The sequence below is a fragment of the Xyrauchen texanus genome, chromosome 10 (assembly GCF_025860055.1).
Source record: "Xyrauchen texanus isolate HMW12.3.18 chromosome 10, RBS_HiC_50CHRs, whole genome shotgun sequence".
In the NCBI taxonomy this organism is placed as follows: domain Eukaryota; kingdom Metazoa; phylum Chordata; class Actinopteri; order Cypriniformes; family Catostomidae; genus Xyrauchen; species Xyrauchen texanus.
Genome location: NC_068285.1, coordinates 21,930,246 through 21,956,539, shown reverse-complemented (window position 1 = coordinate 21,956,539; position 26,294 = coordinate 21,930,246). Strand labels below are relative to the sequence as shown.

General features: G+C 40.3%; 1 pseudogene; it reads right to left on the bottom strand.

Annotated features, from left to right (window-relative positions):
• Positions 1–513: 513 nt before the first annotated feature.
• LOC127650869 (eukaryotic translation initiation factor 3 subunit H-B-like) overlaps positions 514–26,294 on the bottom strand; it is an 88,462-nt pseudogene continuing 62,681 nt past the window's right edge.

The window sequence follows — 26,294 nt, the reverse complement described above, 5'->3', positions numbered from 1 at the left end:
ACAATGCAAAAGGATGGTGACCAGAACTCTGAAGGTCCAAAAGGGACATGGCTGTGGCTGGTCAAAGGTGGATATTTATAGTAAATAGGACATAAATATGTATCTGTTTCTCACCCACACCTATCACGTGACTTCAGAAGACATGGATTTAACCACTGGAGCCATATGGATTACTTTTATGCTGCCTTTATGTACTAATAGTCACCATTCACTTGCATTGTGAAGACCAACAGAACTGAGATATTCTTTTAAAATCTTAATTTGTGTTCTGCAGATGAAAGAAAATCTTACACATCTGGGATGGCATGAGGGTGAGTACATGATTTGAGAATTAAAAGTTTTGGGGGAACAATCCCTTTAAGAAAGAAAGAATGAGAGAGAGAGAGAGAGAGAGCAAGAGAGAGAGAGAGAGAGAGAGAGAGAGAGAGAGAGAGAGAGAGAGAGAGAGAAATGCAAGTGGTAAATAGCTATTGGGCTCAAAATCAGATAGTTGTGAAGCTTCATAACATTGGCTCATCCTTCAGTCCAGTCATACTCATTTTTGCAGGAGTGATAATCGAAAACAACCCAGCCAGAAACACTACATAGTGGACAAGATCAAATTTATTATGAAATTGTCAACATCACTTTTTGTACAGTATTGACGGGTATATTTGTTTCCTCTCAAAAATACTATTTTATCTTCTCTGATCAACATTCCATAAGCACTTTTCTGAGCACAGTAAGCAGGGGATCCAGTAGCAATTCCACTTGAGCACGGTTTGGTGTGGTTCGATTACAAACTATTTCTGGCCTGGAATTCTCAGCTGGGTTAGCTTACCATGCTGTCCCGGCCATTTCAGAGAGAGTGCCTTAAACTCTAATGACTCTAAGGGCTCAAAGGGAGCCCCTCGTAGGTCTTGCAGGACTACAGAGAGGTCCCACGAAGGAACGAGGTGTGGTCTGGAGGGATTCAACCTCCTGGCACCTCTCAGGAACCTGATGATCAGGTCGTACTTTCCTGAGGACTTACCGTTCACTGTCGTGGTGTGCAGCTATAATGGCTACATACACCTTCAAGGTGGAGGGGGACAGCCGTCCCTCTAATCTCTCCTGCAGAAAGCGCTGAGCCGACTGTGCATCTCTGGGGGTCTTTGCACAGGGAAGAACACCACTTAGCAAACAGATGCCACATCAAGGCATACAGGCGCCTCGTAGAGGGGGCCCTAGCCTGAGTGATGGTTTCTACCATGGCAGAAGGTAGGCCACTGAGGCCGTTCCTTTATACCTGTATGTTTGGGGCAGTAGCATGCAAATTCCCATTGGCCTTTTATCAAAGATCAGAGGTGTCTTGGGCTCCCAAGAGCAACACCTAGCGACATTGATACAACCTTGAGTGAGTGACAGATAGGGAACCAAATTTAGGAGGCAAACTATCACTGTTTTCAAAACAGTTTGTATAGTTGATATAATGGCCCCACAAATTATTGTGTACTCCTCCTCAGAACCTAGAAGCATTATATTCAGCCAAAGACCAAGCCATTGCTCCACACCATTACAAAGAATTGCATATAGAACCAAATAGACTTAGCCTCTTGCGACCCTGCATCCTTCTGCACAGACATTGTGTTTTGTCTTTGCTATAGGATATGCAAAAATGTATTTAATTGAAAAAGACGGTTCATGACATTCTGGGCTGTCAGCAAAGCATTAAATATTTGATGCACTGAGTCATGCGACAAAACAACATGGCGCAGATTTCACCGGAGTTTGTCTTTAGAAGAAATGCCAACAACTCTACATCTGATAAGAAACCTAATATTAAGTTATATAATATATATAATAAGTTATAACATTGAAACCTGTTTGATTTTGAAGCCAAAAGATTAGTCTCTAGTTTCATTTACATTACATTTACTTTTATCCAAAGTGACTTATAGAGCACTTATTACAGAGACAATTCCCCTGGAGCAACGTGCCTTGCTCAAGGACACAATTGTGGTGGCTGTGGGGATCGAACCAGCGACCTTCTGATTACCAGTTATGTGCTTTAGCCCACTACGCTGCCACCACCACTCCTAAGTTTCATCCAATATGCCATTTTGATAATTGTAGCGCAAAATGGCACACTGTTAAACAATGACCACTATAGTGGAATTTAGTGCTAGTTTTACCTTAGAAATCCTATAGTCACAGTATTCAAATGTTGCTTACAGGGGCTTTATAAGGAGTTCAGATGAAAATAAAGTGAATTCTGAACTGTTCTAAGACCAATGCAGACAGACAGCACACTGGAAGTTAAGTCATTCACTAAAAAGGGAACAAGGCAGCATCCTATAGCTTTCCTATGCATTCAAGTGCATTCACTCCCAAAACCTGACTAGAAGTTCAGTTTCAGGCTGGAGATGATGTTTGCACCACTCAACATATTTGGCAGACAAGAGACAATGGTAAAAAGTAATTAGATTAAAAAATTATAATGCTAAATTTATTTTTACATGGCTGGCAGTGATTGCATGATGCTGGCATTTACTTTGTATCAGAATTATTTATGCTAATTTCTGATCGTTAAATGCGTCAACACTAGCTATCACTTTTTTGACAGTGCAAAGAAAGAACATTTTGGTGCCAAAGTAGAAAGAAATATTCTCGAAGGCAAATCGAGTAAAATAATCAAATCAAGTCAAATAATTTTTACTTGTTTAGATTTGTATTTGTGCTTCTCCCAATACACGTTGTTCCAAAGCATTTTTACAGAAAACAAGCTGTAACGTCTGTAACATCTCAAAAACATGAATAACAAACACTCTTGGAAACATAATAAACAATTAGATTGTTTTTAAAAATCTGATGTTCTATAGCTTCTACATCTTAGTCCTGCTGTCCCCATATGAGGACAATACATTTTTAGGAATACTATTTGCTGTTCCAAAAAACAAACATATTTTGCATGTTTATTACATGCTACTAGTTCAAAATCAAAAAGGGAAATGGAACATGCACACAGCAGTCATGCTCTGATCTCAGGAGGTTGAGAACCTTTCTCTATATCTCTTCTGCTCTCAATGCTAATTGCTAAAGCTGGCCTTGAATAAGCAGACAGGCAATAAAACGAATGTCAGTACCTACCATTAAATGTGGAGTTCCCTTGTAAGCAAGTCTCTTTTTTTCCTAAATTCAAATTCAGATTTAAATAACAGTCATGTTCTTTGTCTTCAGTGTAGAGATGCTAAACATATTTAAAAAAAAAAAAAAGAATATTAAATATTGCAAAGGGTAGAATGACATGAATGATGAATAATATTCAAAATCTTAATATATTTTAAATTATACTTGAACTGGACAGAACCCAGCCACCTTAATTATTATTAAGGCAAACTTGTTATAATTAAAATTATAAGAAATAAAATAATAATTATTATGGTCAATTAACTAAAATAATTAATCAACCTGATTACATGATATACCAATTAATTCATCAAATTAATCATACATCAATATTTACTGAAAAGCCCCCCCCCCCCCCTCCCAAAAAAAAATTATTCAATATATTTTGATCAAAATAATTTGAAATGTAAGGTATATAATAAATATAATAATTTAGATAATTCAAATACAATATATTACTGTGGCAGATGAAAATAAAGCATTGATTACATGATATTAAAAAGTAGTTTCAGAAGTCAATATATTGTCAAAGAATTGTGACAGACCTGCATGAGATGCTTCAGAGACAGGTAACTTTCTAATCACTTATAGACAGCATGAGCGCATTTACCTAATTATTCTCAATGTCAACTATTCATTAGGACAATGAAAGTCTTGCTTGATTGCAAATACTTGCATATTATCTTCTTAAAGACTTAAAACAGCACGTTGCTGAGTCAAACAGTGTGACTCGCATCATGTATCTCGCAGGCTGAGATACCACCCCCCCACCCCTCCAGTTATTTTCACTTAGACAGCAGCTGATCTATAACATACTACCTCCATAACAAGTTAGAAAAAATTGCTTTAAATCAAACTTTGGCAAGGCCTCCTTAATGTTCCTCATATATTACACCTCCTCTTTTCCTCCCTTCTCATCTCCGTAGGAGAGAGCCCAAAATCTTTTCAGACCTAAATGAGATGAAATGAGGAGGAGATGATTCATGTGTTGTCGGGATGTCTCACATCGCTCACTAGCTGAAATTTGGCATCCATTCCTGAGCAGACACTAATCATGCACTTAAAACTAGTCAACACATCTTAAATGATGGTTGTTTTGCCTTTTAGGTAGGCATTTTAGTCATGATACATGTTTGCTTTCTTTTGTCTGAAGAATTGGGAGCAACTATCTAGGGGTAGGTTTTTCACCCCACTATTTGATTTGCTTTCAATTCAGGGAGTCTCAATCTAATTCCAAAACAACTTTCGATGCAAATCAGTTTTTAAGCAACAATGTAGAGGCACAAATCTTGGCAATTGAAGGTGGCTAATTGTCAGTTTTAAAGATTACACATAAAGCCAGAAATGTCTTAAACTTTGTCGTTGCTTTCTGTAGATGTGCGCAAGAGTGATCAACTTTGCATCCCATGATTGTGATTTTTGTGTAATCACATTTACCTTTAAAATAAAGATTTCATGACGTGGAACATTGGTTGGTTGTTTTCTTCTTTCTTTATAATATAATGTTTATTCAGCCTCATTGTCCCTGACAGTAACACTCATCTTAAGACTCCCACGTTTGCTGGTTTGCACAAAGAGCAACTTTTCATTGTATACATTTCGCTGTAGATGCATACTCCATGCAGTTTTTTTAATGTTGCACACAGCATGGTATGCATCTGTGATGTTTTGTCCAGCGTATGCTTTTCACAATTCATTAATAGTTCATATAATTTTTGTGGATTGATCCAGTATTTTTTGAGAAGGAATTGTGATGCATCCATGAATTGATTTTCTCTCCCCAACCCTTCAGGACTATTTTGTTTGTTTATATCACAAAGATTTTTGTTGTGGTACAATAGTTCATAGAGACTTAAAGATCAAACAGCTACTTGCAGGAAAGATACATACTGGGGATGAGCAGCGTGTCCATAGGTGTAGGTGGTTAAGGGGGCTTGAACATCTTGCTGAAGGTCTTCCTCAGGAAGTTGAGGTTCTCCACGGCTCTGTCTCTGGGCATTCTCTTGCTGACGTCTTTCAATATACTGAGGAATAGAGAGCACATGGTTATCCTGAACTTCATATCCCAAACGCAAATATGTCCAGAGAGGGAAACTTTTAAGCTGGCCATGACAGGCCAGGAAAGGTGGTGGAAAGAAAAGGGAGATGGTGTATTTAAAGACAGGGTTGACATTTCACCTATTCAAACAGAAATTTAGGTGGGAAATATCAGAGGGGTGCTTCCCTTTTTTAAATTGCCAATAGTTTACGTCATAGTCATGAACCATGATTTGCTACTTGCTAAATCATTGCAGATGGTATTAGGGGGCGGGGCGTTCTCATTCTAGATATCATTTGCTTGACCAAAAATCTGTTTAGTGCAAGATAAGTCATCAATATTTTGGTCTGTCTCTCTGGAAAACAGAACATTTGAAATGTGAATATCTGCAAAAAGTAAATTTTGTTAACTTTTGGGAGCACGTTTGGTATAGCACATCAAACCTAATAGACATGGACTAATAGTCAGTAAAGTCTCATTTTGATTTCATGGGGTCTGAAAAGTGAGGAAGCAAACTGGTTAATTCCTATGACATCTAATTAAACATTAAACTAATCACTGATATTGAAACTACATTATTTTCATTGTTTGCAAAGTGTACTTGTTCTTTCTAACTGAAACATTTGACATTTTTGAGTTATGTGTTAGACAACAATCAATCATGTTTTCTGCATCAAGAATTAGATTTTATGCATCAAATTTTGATTTAACGTCTCATCGCATGGGGTTCCAAATGAGAAAATCCTCTGAAAAAATGGAATGAAACTTTGTTATTTATTTTTTAGAAAATGTGAGAGGAAATAAATTAGTAAATACAGTGAGATTCACAGTGTTGCTTCAGTATCAGAGGAAACCGGGAGGTCACATGTACATTCATCTCAATCAATCATGAAGTTCAGAGCACTGAGGAAGGCCATTACCACCTCATCTCTCTTGTATCATCCAGACCTTGATACACAGCTACTCAATAAATCTCTTTTAACTTCACTGACTTTATAGAGTCAGTCAGGCCGATTCTGACCGATGCCAGTGATTGCCTTGGCTGGTTGCGTGGCACAAAAATCCCAGACATTCTTGCATCAGGAGGGAGATTTGTAGCTTTATATTTCAGAGAGACAGAAAATTTTTTAAAGGGTCATGAAACCCCAAAACAGAATAGATATGTACAGGTTGCACATTACTGAAAACAATGATAGCACTAATTATGTTTGTTCTTAAGGGGAAAGTGTTTATTTTTTTTTTCATTTTATTTAGCCACTTGAGTTGAAGCAACTTCACAAATGCCCATGGTTCCCATGATCTCATTTAAGGATCAGGTGGTGAACCTACAAGCAAAGCTGCCCCAGGAGGAGGCAGACTCAACCTTTTCATTGCTGTGTCCGGTGCGTGTATCTGTACGCATCTACTTCAATCGTACACAGAGCTTAGCTTTAGCACACAGGCTCTGGACGTACTTCCTCCTTAGCCCTGTGGCAGGCAGATTCGTGGAGAAGTTCGATGTCGGCCTAGTACGTGTGTGTAAGGCTTCCCACAGGAAGGAGGACAGGAAACAGGTCTTCAGTACAAGGTAAGCTTTTAATTCCCTTTGTTTTTTACAACACAATATACACACAATATAATACAAGCGCACTGAGTTGGCTTGTCGTCTCTCTCGGACTGGAGGCTCTGTGTCTGCTTTTATGCCGCTCTCCTCGTGCTCACTGGAATTAGAGACAGGTGTTAGGCATAATTTAGCTCAGGCCGCTTTCCTCTCCCGGACGGCCGCTTGACCATACCCCCGCTGCCACATACCCCCACCACCCGACTCAGGCCGGAGCACCATCCGGCCTGTCTACCACTCCCCCCCCCCATTTCTGGAGAGAAAGTCAGCGACAGCCATCTGCACCCCCAGTCTGTGGACCACCTTGAATTTAAAGGGCTGGAGAGCCAGGTACCAACGGGTGATCCGGGCGTTAGTATCTTTCATGCGGTGGAGCCACTGGAGTGGGGCGTGATCCGAGCAGAGGGTGAAGGCCCGCCCCAGCAGGTAATACCGGAGGGTGAGGACCGCCCACTTGATGGCCAAACACTCCTTCTCCACGGTGCTGTACTTAGTCTCCCTCAAAGAGAGCTTCCGGCTAATGTACAGCACTGGGCGCTCCTCCCTCCACCACCTGCGAGAGTACGGCCCCCAGCCCTCTGTCTGAAGCATCCGTCTGCAAAATAAAAGGGAGAGAGAAGTCAGGTGCATGAAGAAGCGGCCCCCCACAAAGTGCGGCTTTAATCTGCATAAACGCCTGTTGACACTGCTCTGACCATTGAACCGGATCTGGAGCCCCCTTTTTAGTGAGGTCAGTCAGCGGGCTGGTGACGTCCGAATAATTAGGCACAAACCTTCTATAATAGCCAGCCAGCCCCAGGAACTGCCTCACCCCCTTTTTGGTCTTAGGTCTAGGGCAAGTCACAATCGCCGCGGTCTTATCAATTTGGGGACGCACCTGGCCATGACCCAAGTGGAACCCCAGATACCGTACCTCCACACGCCCAATCGCACACTTCTTAGGGTTTGCTGTGAGCCCCGCCAGCCGCAGCGATCTCAGGACGGCCCTCAGATGTTGCATGTGCCGCTGCCAATCATTGCTATAAATGATAATATCATCTAAATAGGCAGCGGCGTACGCGGTGTGAGGTCTGAGGATCCGATCCATGAGTCGCTGAAACGTGGCCGGAGCCCCAAACAAACCGAAAGGAAGCGTCACAAATTGGTGTAATCCAAACGGCGTCGTGAAGGCTGTTTTCTCACGGGACATTGGTGTCAAGGGGATCTGCCAATAACCCATTGTTAAATCCAAGGTCAAATAAAATCGAGCAGTACCTAACCAATCGAGCAGTTCATCAACACGGGGCATTGGGTACGCGTCAAATTTAGACACCGCGTTGACTTTTCTGTAATCCACACAGAATCGAACAGACCCGTCGCTCTTCGGGACAAGAACAACCGGGCTGGACAAATCACTGTGGGATTCCTCTATTACGCCCATATCAAGCATTGCATCTAATTCCTCCCGAACTATTTTCTTTTTATGTTCGGGTAAGCGATAGGGGCGGCTACGTACCACCACGCCTGGTTCGGTCTCGATGTGGTGCTGTATGATGTTTGTACGGCCCGGTAGAGGGGAAAACACATCTGCAAATTCCATTTGTAGATCGGAAACCTCTGTGAGTTGACGCGGTGAGAGGTGGTCTCCACAAGTAACCGGGGTGTTGAGATTGCGAGCTTTGTTTACCTCCGGTCCGAGCTCCGCCCTCTCCGGAACTAGCGTGGCCAACGTCACAGAGGCCGCCTCTTCTCTCCACAATTTCAGGAGGTTGAGATGGTATATTTGCCGCGTGCCCCCTCTATTGGTACGTTTAACTTCATAATCAAGATCCCCCACTCATCGTGTGACCTCAAAGGGTCCTCGCCACTTGGCGAGTAATTTAGAGCTCGATGTTGGGAGTAATACGAGTACCTTATCTCCCGGTGCAAATTCCCGTAGCCGAGCACCCCGTCATACAGCCGGCGTTGGCGTTCTTGAGCCTGGAGCAAATTCTCCTGTGTTAATTGCCCCAGTGTGTGGAGTTTTGCTCTAAGATCAAGAACGTACTGAATTTCATTTTTGCTATTAGAAGGTCCCTCCTCCCAAGCTTCGCGGATGGCGTCGAGGACCCCGCGTGGGCGTCGCCCGTACAGCAGCTCAAACGGGGAGAACCCTGGGGAGGCTTGTGGGACCTCTCGTACTGCAAACAACAGGGGGTCCAGCCACTTATCCCAATTTCTAGCGTCATCGTGTACGAATTTACGAATCATGTTCTTCTTATTAAATCGTTCCACTAAGACATCCGTCTGCGGATGGTACACGCTAGTGCGAATCGACTTAATGCCCAAGAGCTCGTAAAGTTCGCGGAGTGTTCGTGACATAAAAGTCGTGCCTTGATCGGTGAGGATTTCTTTCGGAATCCCCACCCGGGAGATTATCTTGAAGAGTGCCCCTGCAACACTATGTGCAGAGATGTTGCTCACCTCTGATCTTTGATAAAAGGCCAATGAGAATTGGTGAGTGGTATTTGCCCCTCCCCCAGACATACGGGTATAAAGGAGGCGACGTACATACCGCTCATTCAGATTTTCTCTTTGGAGCCAAGCGGTCGATGGTTCATGGATGGATACACTTTGAGTATATTCTGAAAGATGTATATTTTCCTTTCTAAAAGAGGATATTTTAAAAGAGCGGCATACATCGGAACATCTTTTTAAAGATGCCCTTCCAAATATGTGTTATTCCTGGATGCGGTCGATATCTCTCACCTTCCTATGGCCACTATCGCTGTCTTTCATTCCTGGGCGCTGCCCACGGAGAGACATCTTTTGTGGATGCATCATGTCCTCATTGCGAGGGTATGACCATGGCAACGTTGCAGTTGAAGCTTGCTTTCGTAAGATGATGAGCTCTCGAGTGCAGCGTCGGAGAGCGGGCTCATCCAGTCTGATGCGAAAACCTCCACTGGGCTTCCCCCCTCGGGTGTGGTCGCCCAGTCACAGGCAGACTCCAAAATGATGGACATGCTTTCCCGGGCCACCACGAGCGTCGGGCTAGAGTGGAACCCTCCTCTCTGCCCTGAACCCTCACGGCTCGATGATTGGTATCTGGGCTCGTGGCGCCGCTCACAGCCATGCCCCGCACCAGTGCCTTTCTTCCCGGAGGTGCATGAGGAGCTGACGAGTTTGTGGGAGGCACCTTTCACTGCCCGGCCCTGGTCTATCGGCTTCCTTGATGGCGAAGCAGCCAGGGGTTACTCGGTGATGCCCCCAGTGGAAAACGCACTCGCAGTGCACCTATGGCCGTGCTCTCAGTCTTTTTTGGTGGAGAGTGGAAAGGAAACGCTGTCTCCAAACAGAGGCTCGCCCACTGGATCATTGATGCCATAATCAGCCCGGTGCGCTGGCTATGGGGCACACAGTTGTCTGCCCGTCTCGCACTGCTGATCCACATACGTAACACAGTTTAGCTAGTTGCTTTGTAGGGTACCTCTAGTGTCACTACATCGACACAACGTCGAGTGAGTGACAGATAGGGAACATCCTAGTTACTTCCGTAGCCTCTGTTTCCTGATAGAGGAAACGAGACGTTGTGTCCCTCCTGCCACAACACTGAACTACCCGCTGAAATGGCAGGGAACTTATTCTCAGATCCTCAGCACAAAACCTGAATGAGTGGTAGGCACGTCCACTCCTTTATACCTGTATGTCCAGGAGAGGGGCATGCAAATACCACTCACCAATTTCCATTGGCCTTTTATCAAAGATTATAGGTTTCTCGGGCTCCTAAGAGCGACCCCTAGTGTCACTACATCAACACACGTCTCGTTCCCTCCATCAGGGAATGGAGGTTACGGAAGTAACCAGGACCTTGTTGTTGTACTTGACAATATCCTGTTTTATGTCATCCTCCTGGTCCATCAACATCTGAAAGCTCTTCTCCAGATGAGTACTGCAAAGGAATGACAAAGTCAGAAAATGTGTATACTGGAATTGATCAACAGATATTTGATTACTTGTACAGTTCATAAGTACATTAATTCCAGGGATAGCATATTGTGCAGCATCTTGGGGTTGTCTAAAAGGCACATTTTGGATGTCTGAGAATATAATACCAGTCCAAATTTCTAAGCGATCTTTTGAAATTCCCCAAATATTTAGAACATATGGGAATTTCAAATGATCAAAGCATATGGCCATCAACAGAGTAACCATAGACAGATGGTGATAACATGGATTCCTTATTAATAATTAATTATACATGAAGAGCATTTGCATGTATCATGTGATATGCAAATTGAGACCCACTCTAAATGTTGTAGAATGATAAGCATATTTAATGGTAGAACAGCAGCTTATAGAACTAGTTCTATGATGGGTGAAATGTCTTCAAAAGTAGTTTATCTGTTCTTGGTAAAACCCATTAACAATGAATTAGCCTCTCTAGCATGTTTCATTAATCTTGTAGAAAAATGCAAGTTGATGTGGGGAAGAGAGACCCCAGGGGTGTGGATAAACCAGATCAGCTCCGTCACACATAAAAATGTATACCCTTGTGCACATCCACTTATATCTTCAATGTACTGCACAAGGAAATGTATAGATTTATGTTAACAACAAGTAATCTTGTATGGTCTGTGTGTAACAACAACAACAAAAAAAATAATTTAATAACCTGGCACCAAAATTAGATGCTAGAAATTAAGCTAAATCCAGCTAAAGGAGACAACTTTTGGAACATGGCAGCTGGTTTGTAACTGGTCTAACCTGGTCATTACTTGGTCCAAGCTGGGTGAACAGCCATTTTGGATGAGCAACAAACAAGCAACCTTGTTCCAAATACCACCTTAATCTGGATATATCAGCAGGAAATGGCTTTTATCTGTTTGTTTTTTTTAGGTGGTTTGCTGGTCTTAGCTTGTTTAACTCATCTCCCTGGATGGCCAAGCAAGTCTTCAGCTCATTTGTCTGGTCAGTGAGTTGATTTCCAGGCTTTATCAGAATACAAAAATAAAAACACTTTAGACAAAATCCAGATTCAGATGCTTAGCAAAATGTTGATTTATAGTTGATACAAGATATTGCGACATTTCAGCAGTGCGTGGGAAAGCGTAAACACACCTTGCACTACTACTTTTCCAAAACATGGAGCAAGACCCAAAGGCCTGTGGATTCTGAAGGAACTCAATTTTGAAAAAAAAAAAACCTGCATTAAAAAACAAAGACATCACAACTTGAGGAAATCTGTTCTCTGTATATTTGTAGAGATAATAAACTAAAGTCTAACTGGACTCTGATCAGCAAAAAAAATAAATAAAATAAAAATCACCTACACTGAAATTTTTTATTTCTTTAAGTGCCCCTACAGGGCAAGTTATAGAGTTTGCTGGCTCTGCAGGTTTTGGCAACAAAGCAAGCTTGTGGAGAGTAAAAGAGAGAATAGAAAAAGGGTGGATGTGTGTGTGTGGCCCTGGAAGCATTTTTTATTGTTTCTGAAGGGCCTTTCTGTGGAAGCGCGCCAGTTCTGATGAATGATGGCACGCATCCCTGTATGACCTCCATCTTTTACCATGCACCTCATTATTCAGAGTCCAATGAGCTCTATGGATCTTCCTCTCTCCACACTATCTGGATCTCACATACACACTCACACACTCTACTGTATACACCCACATACAAACCACACACCCCTACTGTAAACACAGACAAATACAGTATAAACCCACTTACAAATACACAGCAACACCACCCTATACACACCTACAGCACACACCCACATACAGATCCACACACACAAATGTATACACCCAAATTCCTGTATTATGCATTCACATATTGTAAAAACACTTATAGTAGAAGGGATGGGAATCGCAAGGAATTTACAGATTCCGGTTCACATTCCTCTTAACAATTCTGGATCCTTAAAATGATTATTTTATTACATTTGAGGAAGAAATATTTGGAACTGAAATGCAAAATAAATTAATAATTATAAAAACACCACAAAACTTAACATGTACATTTAACCGCTGACTAACACACCTGGAGTCACAAGTTTGAATCCAGGGCGTGCTGAGTGACTCCAGCCAGGTCTCCTAAGCAACCAAATTGGCCCGGTTGCTAGGGAGGGTAGAGTCACACGGGGTAAGCTGCTCTTGGTCAATATAATGTGATTCGCTCTCAGTGGGGCGTGTGGTAAGTTCAGCATGGATGGTGTGGAGAATAGCATGAAGCCTCCAGACATGATATGTCTCTGAGGTAATGCGCTCAGCAAGCCACGTGATAAGATTGATTGCGCGGATTGATGGTCTCAGATGTGGAGGCAACTGAGATTCGTTCTCCACCACCCGGATTCACTACGCCACCACACGGACTTAGAGCGCATTGGGATTTGGGCATTCTAAATTGGGGAGAAAAAGGGGAGAGGAAAAGAAAAGTACATTTACCTACACATTGTCATATCAACAACCATCCAGTCATTAATCTGATTAAAGAGCATGATTCTTTCAGGAGATATTGCAGTATGTTTTGCTGTTTAGATGAAAAACAAGAGACTCATAATAGTCATATGTTCAAGAATAAGGCCACACTGGTGAACACGCACTGCATGTTCCACGCCGTATATTCAAGAGAACAGACTCATAAGAGTATTTCGTTTGGTAATCAAACTACACTGGTCACGCTCTAGTTTTAAAAGAACCAGTTCGTAAGTCAATATTTGGGAATCGGACTATACTGATCAGACTGTTTTTTTTCCACTGACGGCTTTAGACTAACAGTTCATATGTGTGAACTTGTCTTGGTGAGGAATTTTTTTAGAATACTGAACTGAACATTTCAAAATTCATTAAGAAAAAATAAGTAAAACAGCCTTTGTCGGCATCAGCACTTCAACGATGTTTAAGTTATCATTTTTAATTTGTATAACATTGTGGTGAGCAGGGTTTGCCGAGCGGCGCCTGGGCAGAACGAGGGAAGGCGGGAGTATTTAAAGAGAAGAGACAGCAGCAGATGGGAGAGAGAAGTACGAAGCATGTCAGCGTGTCTGAATGTTTTTATGATTTGACACAGCTGGCTGAAAAGCAGTGTGTGTTTTTGTTTCTTTGTACACTGAAAATTGTCATTAAATGTCTATGTGTTTGTCAAGCTGGTCCCAGCTTTCTCCTTGCCTTCTTAATTGTTACAAACATATATATATAACTTCATTGCATTGTCAAATGAGGTTAACAATTTTTCACTTAACAGCCCTGTAACCAATCACAGTAGACTGGAGTTTCCGAGCTGGAGAAAAAAAACATGTTGACGAGGCCATGTCAATCGTGGATTAAAATATTAAATATTGATTTTAATGATTGTTATTACTGATTTTCAATACCGGATCACTTGCTTATGTATATATATATATATATTATCACTTTTTAGTAGAAATGGTTCAAAACTATGTTTTATGTAGTTTTTCAGAGATATGGAAGTTTTTTGTTTTTGGCACCATTCTGAGTAAATTCTAGAGACTGTTGTGTGTGGAAATCCCAAGAGATCAGCAGTTACAGAAATACTCAAACCAGCCCATCTGGCACCAACAATCATGCCACAGTCCAAATCACTGAGATCTGATGGTTGATGTGAACATTAACTGAAGCTCCTGACCCATATCTGCATGATTATGCGCTGCACTGCTGCTGATTAGATAATCACATGGATGATTGTTGGTGCCAGACGGGCTAGTTTGAGTATTTCTGTACTGCTGATCTCCTGGGATTTTCACACACAATATAGACTATATAATATAGTTATTATTCCAATAACTTTGGAATAATGTATAGATTCAGCTATTAAGGAAAGAAATTGGTGCTCTTATTCACCAAAGTGGCATTCAACTGATTACAATGTATAGTCAGGATATTAATAACGTAAAAAATCACTATTACAATTTTTTAAAACTATTCAGAACCTCTTAAACTACTTTAAAGAGTTCTCATCAAAAAATCCTCCACGTGCAGCAATGACAGCTTTGCAGATCCTGTCAATTTGTCCAGATACTTAGATGACCTTTCACCCCAAGCTTCCTGTAGCACTTGCCAAGGATGTGGCTATGTTGTCAGGATGTCTTGTTGGAGTAATGGCTGCTGGAAATGGGGCCTGTCTAGAATTGATCAAACATTACTTTTTCAAATAGTGATGGAGCTATTTTTTACATCAGAATTGTCCTGACTATACTTTGTGATCAGTTGAATGCCTTTTTAGTGAATTAAAGTACCAATTTCCTCCCGAAATAAAACCCCTGAAAGTGAACCCCTACACCTGCCAGGAGTTCTACAGTCATAATGAATGAGAAGGCCCTATTCGAAGCAGCCAGATCAGAAAAAAAATTCTGCTACAAGAATGTAATGCATTTTAATTATCTGAATATTTTTATATATATATATATATATATATATATATATATATATATATATATATATATATATATATATATTTTAATATTTAAAGATAACTATGTATAATTATTTCATCATTATGTATTGAATTACTGTTATATGAGGGGCTTTCTCAGCAAATATTTGTATATGCGATTAATTAATCGGGACACCATGTAATTAATTCGATTAAAAAATGTCATCGATTGAAAGCCCTAATATATATAGATTTATATTGTAATGGCGTTAAGGAGGATTGCACCTGAAAATGTATCTATCCAAAAAAATATATATACTCAGGCATGAATTTTATTTTGTTTTTTTTATTCTTTAGAAAACAATATTGAAAGATTTACTTAATTTAAAAACTGACTCTTTTCCAATGCACACATTTTAAAGTGTATCCCATGTATTATGATGCATACATGGGTGTTTCTGGGATGAGCTGGCCCTGCACACACACAGCTCAGTAATACAGACATGCTTACGCCCTCTATCTGCATCTCCTTGCTTTCATTAACATACATAATAATGTTTCACTATTTCTCACTCTGTCTGAAGAACAAACAAATCAAAATTCTGCAGATCTAAAACTGTCTTCATAAATAAACCACTAGTGACTGCGGTCTCCAATGAGTCAGTGAACATAATTAACATCCCCTGAAAAGACATTGGAAGTTGTTTATCTTTTCATTTCATTAGGCAGAAAAACACCTTCCATGACGGTAAGTGGAATATTTTAAGAGAGATGAGTGTCAGGCAGGGGAACCGCAGTGTCCCAGTCAAAGGAGCAGCAGGGGCAAAGTGACTCATTAAAATCACACGTTTCTATTTTGGAGCGCTATTGATGAAAGGTCTAGGTCATCAGGACTCACGGTGCACCAAGACAACATAAGACAACACGCACAAGCCAAAACATACAAAGAACAAGTATGAAGCATTGGACAATGTTAACCATTCATCCAACATATGACAGTTAAATAGAACAGACAATGATAACTACAGACAATGGTGGAGAACTTGTGCTTTAGGAAAGCTTTGGCAAAGCAACAGATTTGAGAGAGACCTTCTAAAAGAGAGGCTGAGCTTTAAGCCAGAAACATACTTTTCGCAAGCACGTGCAAACAAATATGAGTGCATGACCAATTATCTTCAAGAGTCTGTCATTAAACTGGATATTTTTTTCAGGTAAGTTGCAATGACTATATTAACTTGAATTACTTGCTCAGAAATATTCTCTTCAAACGGTTACTCCACCATGACAGTGGTTGGCTTGAAAGAGAAAACTCACCTTGGAAGTGGACAGTTCACACTAATATCTGCTATAGCGTAAAGAACTTGGAGAAGAAAATGACACACACAAACATTTTCTTGGCTAGCCAATGAGCCTTGCCTAAAATAATGAAAATAATTTTGTCCTTTTAAAAGTATTACTATTTTTACTATTATACGACATATATTGAATTCAAAATGGTGAATTACACAAAGAAGGCAAAGAGTTTGCAGCACTGAATGATGAAAGAGATGGTGTACTCTAAAAGACTAGCACAGATAAACAGAAAAACATTGTGGCTCACAGACACCACATTTTCTACTAGATCAACAATGCTGTTTTGTTATTGGAGTCAACCAGAGTGACGAATGGTTGGATTTATGTGGAGGAAATGATCGGAGGCGCCTGCTCTCGTTCCTGGCAAATCAAAAGAAGGCTTTGGGCCAAACAGATTCTAACGATGGGTCCAGATCATTGAGTAGAGTCAATGAAGTCCACTGGAACAGTCTGGTATGGTACATCATGGTGTTTAGTTGTTTGGGGAGCCACATTGAGGCCATATGGAACTCTTACACCACTACAATGACAGCCATGATGGATCTGGTGCAATCCTAATGGGGTTGACTTTGCTTGTAGATTAAGCATCAAGTCCTACCTATGAGCCTATCCTGGGTATCCAAGCTTTGAGCAACAACAAAGAAGAAGAAACTTTGTTCACAAGTCTGCAGGGGGGTTGCTACAGAGAGAGGAGATATATAGACTGTACACAAGTCTAAATCACTGTGGTTACAAAAGATGTTGCTGTGGATCTGGAATACCCCCTGCTACACCCTAAAACACAATATTTCAAGGGAGCCAGAGAACCATGTTGCCCAGAACATGAGAGAGAACAAAATAATAAAAGGAATTGAAAAGGGTTAGCACTGGACCCTCCAGAGGACTGAGCTCATTTTAAATCGGGGCTGCAGCCACCCCAGAATTACAGATTCCCACTTAGCCATCCAAATCACCTCCCCATGCCAACATACTGTAAAACTCATAAGTCTTTTTTCATAAAGCTAAGAAAAGTGCAATTCAATTTAACCCCTAAATGAGGAGAGCTGATTTGAAGTGAATGCAAGGATATGATGGAGAAAGAGAGTAAGAGGAAAGACAGGGAGGTATTGTGTTAGTGAAACTGCAGTGGCTCAGTGTTTGCTTTGGTTTCTAGGGTAACACTAGACTGCAAAGAGATAACTTAAACAGATGTGGAGAAAGCTCAGGGAGGGAGGGAGGGAGAAAAGAAAAGAAAAAAAAACAGGAAAATAATGAAACAGAAAAGCCACAGATAAATCCGCCTTGTCTGAGTGCTTTTCTGGTATTTTGGTGTTTAAAGAAAAAGCAGATCACACCCAGAGGCAGACAGAGGAGAGATTAAAAGATGGTGATAAAGAATGAGAAATAAAATAGGAATTTGTTTTTACTGATTAAATAAAAAATTAAAAAGATGATCACAAAAAAATACCAATCAAGGCATGTGACATGCTACTTCAGTGATATTGATAGCATTTAAATACTATATATAGAGAGAGAGAGAGAGAGAGATTTTTTGTCCTCAGTATTAATTGAGAGACAAGATTGAACATTTATACATTCAAAATGTATTTGTCACACCACAGGACCATTTAAAGGTGAAGGAAATCGCAAAAATAATGATTGTTTTCAAAGAGGTTTTCACAAAGACTCCCCCAACTATAGCATTTTAACATAGATGATATACTTAAACTAAACAGCTGAAAGTGAAAAGGTGATTAAAATTGTTTATCATACTAATCATTACCAGTTACAGCTGCTAAGGCCCGCTTTAGAACTGGCATTAACATGCATTTCATATCTGGATAGTATCTCGATATTCTTTAAATGGATTGCGTTTACACCTTGCAGACAAATGTGTCTCCAGTGTGATTGAATAGATATCTGAAACACTTACCTGCACAAAATGAAAAGCACTACTTACATATACATCAGAAACTGCAGTCACAAAAAGATTCTCTGTCATCTAGCGAATTTGAAAAACATTGACGGATAATTCAAATGCTTTCCATCACATTGACAGTTAAACAATAAAGTATTTCTCTCTACTTTAGAAAGGTTTCCACAATAAAGGATGCTAATAGCAATTAGAAAGCAGACTAGGAGAGAGGTGTGAGTGGGGATTTGAACAGATTCCAAGTGTATTCCAATGCAATAATTCATGGAGGATATTGTTCATTAACTCAGGTGATAGAATCACTAGACCAAGGTGTCTGTTTTGTTCTTCACATTGCGATGGCAGAGTAAATAGAAAAAGCCTTAAATAACACTTATTGCAAACTCATTACATAATTAATCATTTTTGTAGTTGTGACCACCTCCGAACGTGGTTACAGTGATCTGACCACAATGTGTCTTGACGGGGCTCTACACTAGATCTCCTAATTAAAAAAATTAGGAGCAGTGAAAAATGTAGAAGCTTGACGCTGGCATTGATGCCCTCATGTGAATTGTGAATGCGGCTTCACCCATATCTCAAAACTCTCTAATAAATATGTGTTGTACGAACATTTAGAAAGATTCTCCATTGACTAAAAGCGTGTTCCTCTGACAGCATTGCGGAGAAGCTGTGCCGTCTTGAACACTCCCGGCCCTGGATTATTCATTAATTGGAATGCTTGAGAGTTTGAATAATTATGATATAGTGCCTTCGCATTGGCCAAGGCAATGGCATCTCATGAATAATTATGAGACACTGATGACGTGATGAAGTACTATAGTGTGTGAAAGCGTGTGTGATGTTGGAGACTCAAAATTGATTTTAAACCCGGAAGACGAAAAAAGCACAATAAATCACTAAATTAACCACTTTCCTCCTAAAAATAATGGATGTTAACTTTGTCTACTATCATGTGCAACACATGCATATCTGTTAACATCTCATAAAATGTAGTTTACTGTTTCATAATCTTTATGAGATTCAACGTACATTGCAATGCATTCGCAACTTATGGAGAGTAGTTCAATTAGTCAACCTCACCGTTAGACTTTGGGAAACATTTAATGTTACTTGAATTGTTGTTATATATGAGCATTTCTGTATTTTACAGTGGAAGGCTTTGTTTGGAAAATGTTAATAAAACATTATTGTAACATATTATGAAACATATATGCTTCTTTCTTTCCTAAGAAAATTTTTAATTGACTGACCGCACTAGTTATTTGTCAACAGCCAACGTGAATCTTCATCTTTGGCTGTGTGTGTGTGTGTGTGTGTGTGTGTGTGTGTGTGTGTGTGTGTGTGTGTGTGTGTGTGTGTGTGTGTGTGTGTGTGTGTGTGTGTGTGTGAGCGTGTATTTATCACTTTGTGGGGACCAAATGTCCCCATAAGGATAGTAAAACCTGAAATTTTTGACCTTGTGGGGACATTTTGTCGGTCGCCATGAGGAAAACAGCTTATAAATCATACTAAATTATGTTTTTTGAAAATGTAAAAATGCAGAAAGTTTTCTGTGAGGGTTAGGTTTAGGGGTAGGGTTAGGTTTAGGGGATAGAATATAAAGTTTGTACAGTATAAAAACCATTATGTCTATGGAAAGTCCCCATAAAACATGGAAACACAACATGTGTGTGTGTGTGTGTGTGTGTGTGTGTGTGTGTGTGTGTGTGTGTGTGTGTGTGTGTGTGTGTGTGTGTGTGTGTGTGTGTGAGCGTGTATTTATCACTTTGTGGGTACCAAATGTCCCCATAAGGATAGTAAAACCCAAAGTTTTTGACCTTGTGGGGACATTTTGTCGGTCCCCATGAGGAAAACAGCTTATAAATCATACTAAATTATGTTTTTGAAAATGTAAAAATGCAGAAAGTTTTCTGTGAGGGTTAGGTTTAGGGGTAGGGTTAGGTTTAGGAGATAGAATATAAAGTTTGTACAGTATAAAAACCATTATGTCTATGGAAAGTCCCCATAAAACATGGAAACACAACATGTGTGTGTGTGTGTGTGTGTGTGTGTGTGTGTGTGTGTGTGTGTGTGTGTGTGTGTGTGTGTGTGTGTGTGTGTATGTGTGAGCGTGTATTTATCACTTTGTGGGGACCAAATGTCCCCATAAGGATAGTAAAACCCGAAATTTCTGACCTTGTGGGGACATTTTGTCGGTCCCCATGAGGAAAACAGCTTATAAATCATACTAAATTATGTTTTTTGAAAATGTAAAAATGCAGAAAGTTTTCTGTGAGGGTTAGGTTTAGGGGTAGGGTTAGGTTTAGGGGATAGAATATAAAGTTTGTACAGTATAAAAACCATTATGTCTATGGAAAGTCCCCATAAAACATGGAAACACAACATGTGTGTGTGTGTGTGTGTGTGTGTGTGTGCATCTCTAGATTCAGAGAGGGAGTTAATAATAAATGTATTCTTTCAAGTCCTAAGCAGTGTGACGAAGGTTCCTCCTTTCATCTAGAATAACTAAATCTGGCAGACTGAATTAAAAGAGACAAGATAAAATTCCCTTTCTAGTCAGCCAAGACAGACCTTCAAACCCTTTTGGACCTTTGACAATTAAAAACGCAGCAGCAAAAAACAATGTTTCAATCCCAAACAGCATTATCTCAACCATAGCTGCTTGGAAAATTATTAATAAATTAAAATGATAATTGGAAACGCAAACCTCCCCTTCCTTCACCAACCGTTTATTACAAGCTGCACATGGCACGTGAATTTAAATTAAGAAATGTGTGAAATGTTGATAGCATCTGATGTATTGTCTCATCTGCAAAATCACTGAGGGCCCACCGTGACAAACAGGGGAACTCAAGAAAATTTACCAGCAGTTATCTATACAAAATGATTATTCATAGACCAAGCTGGCTTTTCTTCAAAGCGTTCATGATATTAACAACTATTCCTCAATGCTTTGTTTTGCTTTACAAGTACAGTGTTGTGAAAAAGTATTTACCCCCTTCCTTATTTCTTATGTTTTTGTGTATATGCAATACTAAATTGTTTCAAAAATTCAAACAAAATCTAACATAAAACAAAGGCAATCTGAGTAAAGACAAAATACAGTTTTTAAATGATAATGTTATTTATTGAAGCAAAAAAGTTAGCCAATACCAACTGGTCCTATGTAAAAAAGTAGTTACTAGCCCCCTTAGTTACCAAATCCCCAAATCTATATAATAATTGGGTAATAATAATGCGGTATAGATGTATAAATCTATATACAAAATGTGGTTCAGCTGGATTAGACACACCCAGGCCTGATTACTGCCAGCCCTGTTCAATCAAATCAACACCTAAACAGAAATTTTCAGCAGCATGAAGTTGGATAAAAGGTCTCACCCAGTGGCACACTGTGCCAAATTTGAAGAGTGAAGAGTTGAGGGGCAAAAACCACTGCTAACCCAGAAGAACATTAAGGCTTGTCTAAATTTTGCCAAAACACACCTTGATGATCCTCAAACCTTTTAGGAGAATGTTCTGTATACTGATGAGTTGAAAGTGGAACTGTTTGGAAAACAGGGGTCCCGTTATATCTGGCATAAATCAAACACAAATTTCCACAAAAAGAACATCATAACTATGGTCAAGCGTGGTGGTGGTGGTAGTGTTATGGTGTGGGGATGCTTTGCTGCTTCAGGGCCAGGGTGACTTGCAATCATTGAGGGAAACATTAATTCTGCTCTCTACCAGAAAATCCAAAAGGAAAACGTCCGGTCATCATTCCATGAGTTGAAGCTCATGCGCATCTGGATTATGCAGCAAGACAATGATCCAAAGCATATGAGTAAATCCACCTCTGAATGGCTCAAAAGAAGCAAGTTTTGTAGTGGTCTAGTCCTGACGTGAACCCGATTGAGATGCTGTGGCAGGACCTTAAATGGGCAGTTAAGTTTAAGGGGGCTGATATTTTTTCACATGGGTGATATAGGTCTTGGATAACTTTCTTGCTTCAATAAAAAATGGAAAAAGTCTAGTGTGAAAGCCATTAAAAGCAGACGTCCTGTAGGAACAAATCACAAGGCAGCACTGACCTCTCCATTAGTCCTCATTACAGATGATAATTTACAACTCATTTGAGCAAGCATCATTAGATATACTGTATCTCACCACTAGTACAATTTTACTTGTGTCCTCGTTCTCATTTTTGAAATATCACACTTGTAATGTGATGTGAACATGATCATACCAGCTGGAAAGGTTGAGGAGCTCATGTTTGTCTGCAACAGTGGACTTACCTTCAAGTTCTGTAGAACACAAAAGGAGGAATTTTATAGGATGTCCCATTCACAGATTTCAGTTGATAGTGGTTCATTTTAAAGATAATAAAGGACCCAAAATTTTATATAACATCACATTCTAAGTCTTCTGAAGGCATATAAATAAGCTTGAAGACTTGGAATCTGACACATGAGTCACTATCAAATGCCATTATATTGAAATTGGTGAACAGGCATACTTCAAAATTGCCTATTGTATTCAACAGAAGATAGACTACTAGAGAGTCATACAGGTTTGTTACAACATGACAGCATCAGAAATCAACAAGGGCTTGGGGCAAAATAAAAAAATATAGTGTCAAAAATATGGCCAGATCTCAAATTGTCTATCTCACTCAGGAAATATATGTTAATGACTTGATTAATATAAGTACGTCTATATTTTTAATTGGTCAGAAAAAATATGCCCTAATAGCGGTAATAATATCCCTGAAAATAAAATCCAAGGAGCAAATATTGCCCTCTAACAGAAAGTACATTACAACAGGTGGATGAGTGCATGCCTAAATTTTCATTTTTGAGAGAACTGTTCCTTTAAAAGATCCCTCTTTCTCTCACACAAAAAACTCTTTCATCCTATATTTCTTTTGGAGCCCCCTTCATCTCCCTTCAGTCTCCCACTCATTGTCTCTTCCTCTAGCTCCCCCATTAAGAGCTCTAAAACTGCTTGAGGTTAAGTGTCCTACAATGCGGGAGTGAGAGACGCTACATGAGCAGTTCACTCTAATTAAATGATTGGATAATTTCAAATTCTCCATCACTGATCGGTCCATTAGAAAAGCACTCAAGACTGATTAGTCAACATATTTCAAATAAAAAATTTGTTTTGATTAGTTTTTTTTTTTGTTTTTTCTTTCAGATTACAGTTTTTAGGGAATAACACAAGCAAAAAGGCAGGGAGGCTGGAGTAAATAAGGGGATGGTAGTCTGTTTGTCTGTGTGTTGTTTTGAGGCCCATCTGCAGAGAAGTCTTTCTCTTTACAGATCTCCATAAGTTTGGGGGTCAGTCTGTCGGCCTTGAGACACAGAGAACCCTTAGCTGTGTTTAAGGGATCTACAGAGAACCAAAAAAAAACTTCTCATTTCTTGTTCTAACCAGATAAGTTTCCAACGACAAGCAATTTGTCTGTCCATATTGCATGAGAAACTGCCGTGTGATGTGACACAGTCACAGCAATTCAGAAGATATTTGATGACTATCATACAGCTTTGTGGAGCTGTATTTTGAACCAATGAGATCGCACTTTGGGCAAGGCTACCCAGCATGACACCACAAATATAGAAACCAAGCGATCATCAATATGTGCTTTTGTTCATCATGGCTGGTAAGAACAAAAACTGACTTGCACAAATTATATTTTTGTACCACTTCACAATAAGGTTTTATTAGCATAAATAAAAGCATTAGGCTCATGAACTAAAAATAATTAATATTTTTAAAACATTTCTTTATTTAGGTTAATGTCAATTTCAATATGTAGTAACTTTTTTTATATATACATAAAAGTTAATGGTTAATGAATAATGGACTAACATTAACTGACAAAAATTACATAATTTTACAGCATTTATTAATCTTGGTTAATTTATGAAAATACAGTTTTTGTTAGTTCATGTTAGTTTATAATCCATTAACTAATGTTAACATCTTTAAATTTAAATTAAATATTACTATTCATATATTTGTATCAACTAAGATTAACAAATTTTGTATGAGAATATTTCATTGTTCATTCATTTTAACTAAAGTTAATGACTACAACATTTATTGTAAAGTGTTACAAAGATTTATCGTTCCATGCCTGGTTCTGACATGGTGTAAGAGGAGCACCATTTGACCATCTTCAAATCAAATCAAGTCAAACATTGCTATCAGATTACTGTGTCCATTAGGAGGTCAATCCATCAATAAAAAACTCCTCAATTTACCTCTTTGAGTATTTATCTATCTCTCAGTTTCAGAAATTACAAATCTATAGGAAGTCCAGAAAATAACAACAGTACAGAAAAAAAAACATCCATGTACTGTATGATAGGAAAAACTGAAGCTATGAAGTTTGAAAAGATTAACTAAATGCACTAAATGCTAACATACAGTACTCAAAGAAAGTATTTGACAGCTAGTCAGAGTGGAATAAAAGGTCCTGGTTACTTTCGTAACCTCTGTTCCCTGGTGGAGGGAACAAGACGTTGTGTCGATGTAGTGACACTAGGGGTCACACTTTAGAGCCCGAGACGCCTCTGATCTATGATAAAAGGTCAATGGGAATTGGCAAATGGTATTTGCATGCCCCTCCCCCAGACATACGGGTAAAAGGAGGGGACGAGCATACCGCTCATTAGGTTTTGTGCTGAAGAGCCGAGAATAAGGTCCTGGCCATTTCAGAAGGTAGTTCAGTGTTGTGGTAGGAGGGACACAACGTCTCATTCCCTCCATCACTCCCAAGCGGCAGATACCGCGGAGACCACACCCCGCCCAGAGAGGGGGGGGGGTGAATATTCAGTGGAAATACGTTGCATGGTCTTGCCGAATCTAGTCGGAAGTATGTAATGTGGAGACAAGAAAGTTTTTCAGCGGAATATACGTCGCAAGGGGTTGTATTTGGGATCCAGCGCATGCGGAGCATGTACAGGGTGTAGTTAGCACAAGTACTGGGCTGGCAGTGAGTTTCTCCGCAAACTCATCTGCCGCAGGGCTAGGAGGAAATCAACCAAGGAACACATCTGTGAACACTGCTGGAATCAACAACGCACATCTTCAGCTCAAGGGAGGTGAAAGTTGCTAGTGCAAGTGGTAACACGGCCGGTCGACCTGGACTTACCCGTTTTTTCATGCTAAGGCACGGGACGAGACCGGCTCAACCCGGAAATTGTAGAATCTCGCAAAGGTGTTGGGTGTAGCCCAGCCCGCTGCTCTGCAAATCGATGATCCAGTGGGCGATCTTCTGTTTGGAGACAGCACTGCATTTCTGCTAACCACCAAAGCAGACAAAGAGCTCAGAGATCCTAAAACTCTGTGGCGATCAAAATAGATGCGTAAAGCACGGACCTGACACAGCAATGCTAAGGCTGGGTCTGCCTCCTCTTGGGGCAGCGCTTGCAGGTTCAAGGAGGGACTGACTCGAGGAGTGTGAGGTCCGAGAACCAAGTCTGGGTGGGCCAGTAGGGTGCTACTAGGACGACCTGCTCCTCGTACTCCCTGACCTTGCACAGAGTCTGTGCAAGTAGGCTCACTGGGGGGAACGTATTCTCGCGTAGTCCAGGCAGCCAGCTGTGTACCAGCGCATCTGTGATGAGGTAGGCCTCGGTCAGGGCATTCCAGAGTGGGCAAAGGGAGGCGAACAGTTCTACCTGTGCCTGCCCGTATCAACTCCAAATTAGCTGAACCACCTGAGGATGGATTCTCCACTCTCCCTTGCGGGTGACCCACCGTGACAGCGCTTCCGCAATGGTGTTGCGGTTGCCTGGGATGTGAGTTGATCGCAGCAATTTGAGGTGCTGCTGACTCCAGAGGAGGAAATGGCGGGCGAGTTGTGACATGCGAGGGGAGCGTAACCCACCTTGGCGGTT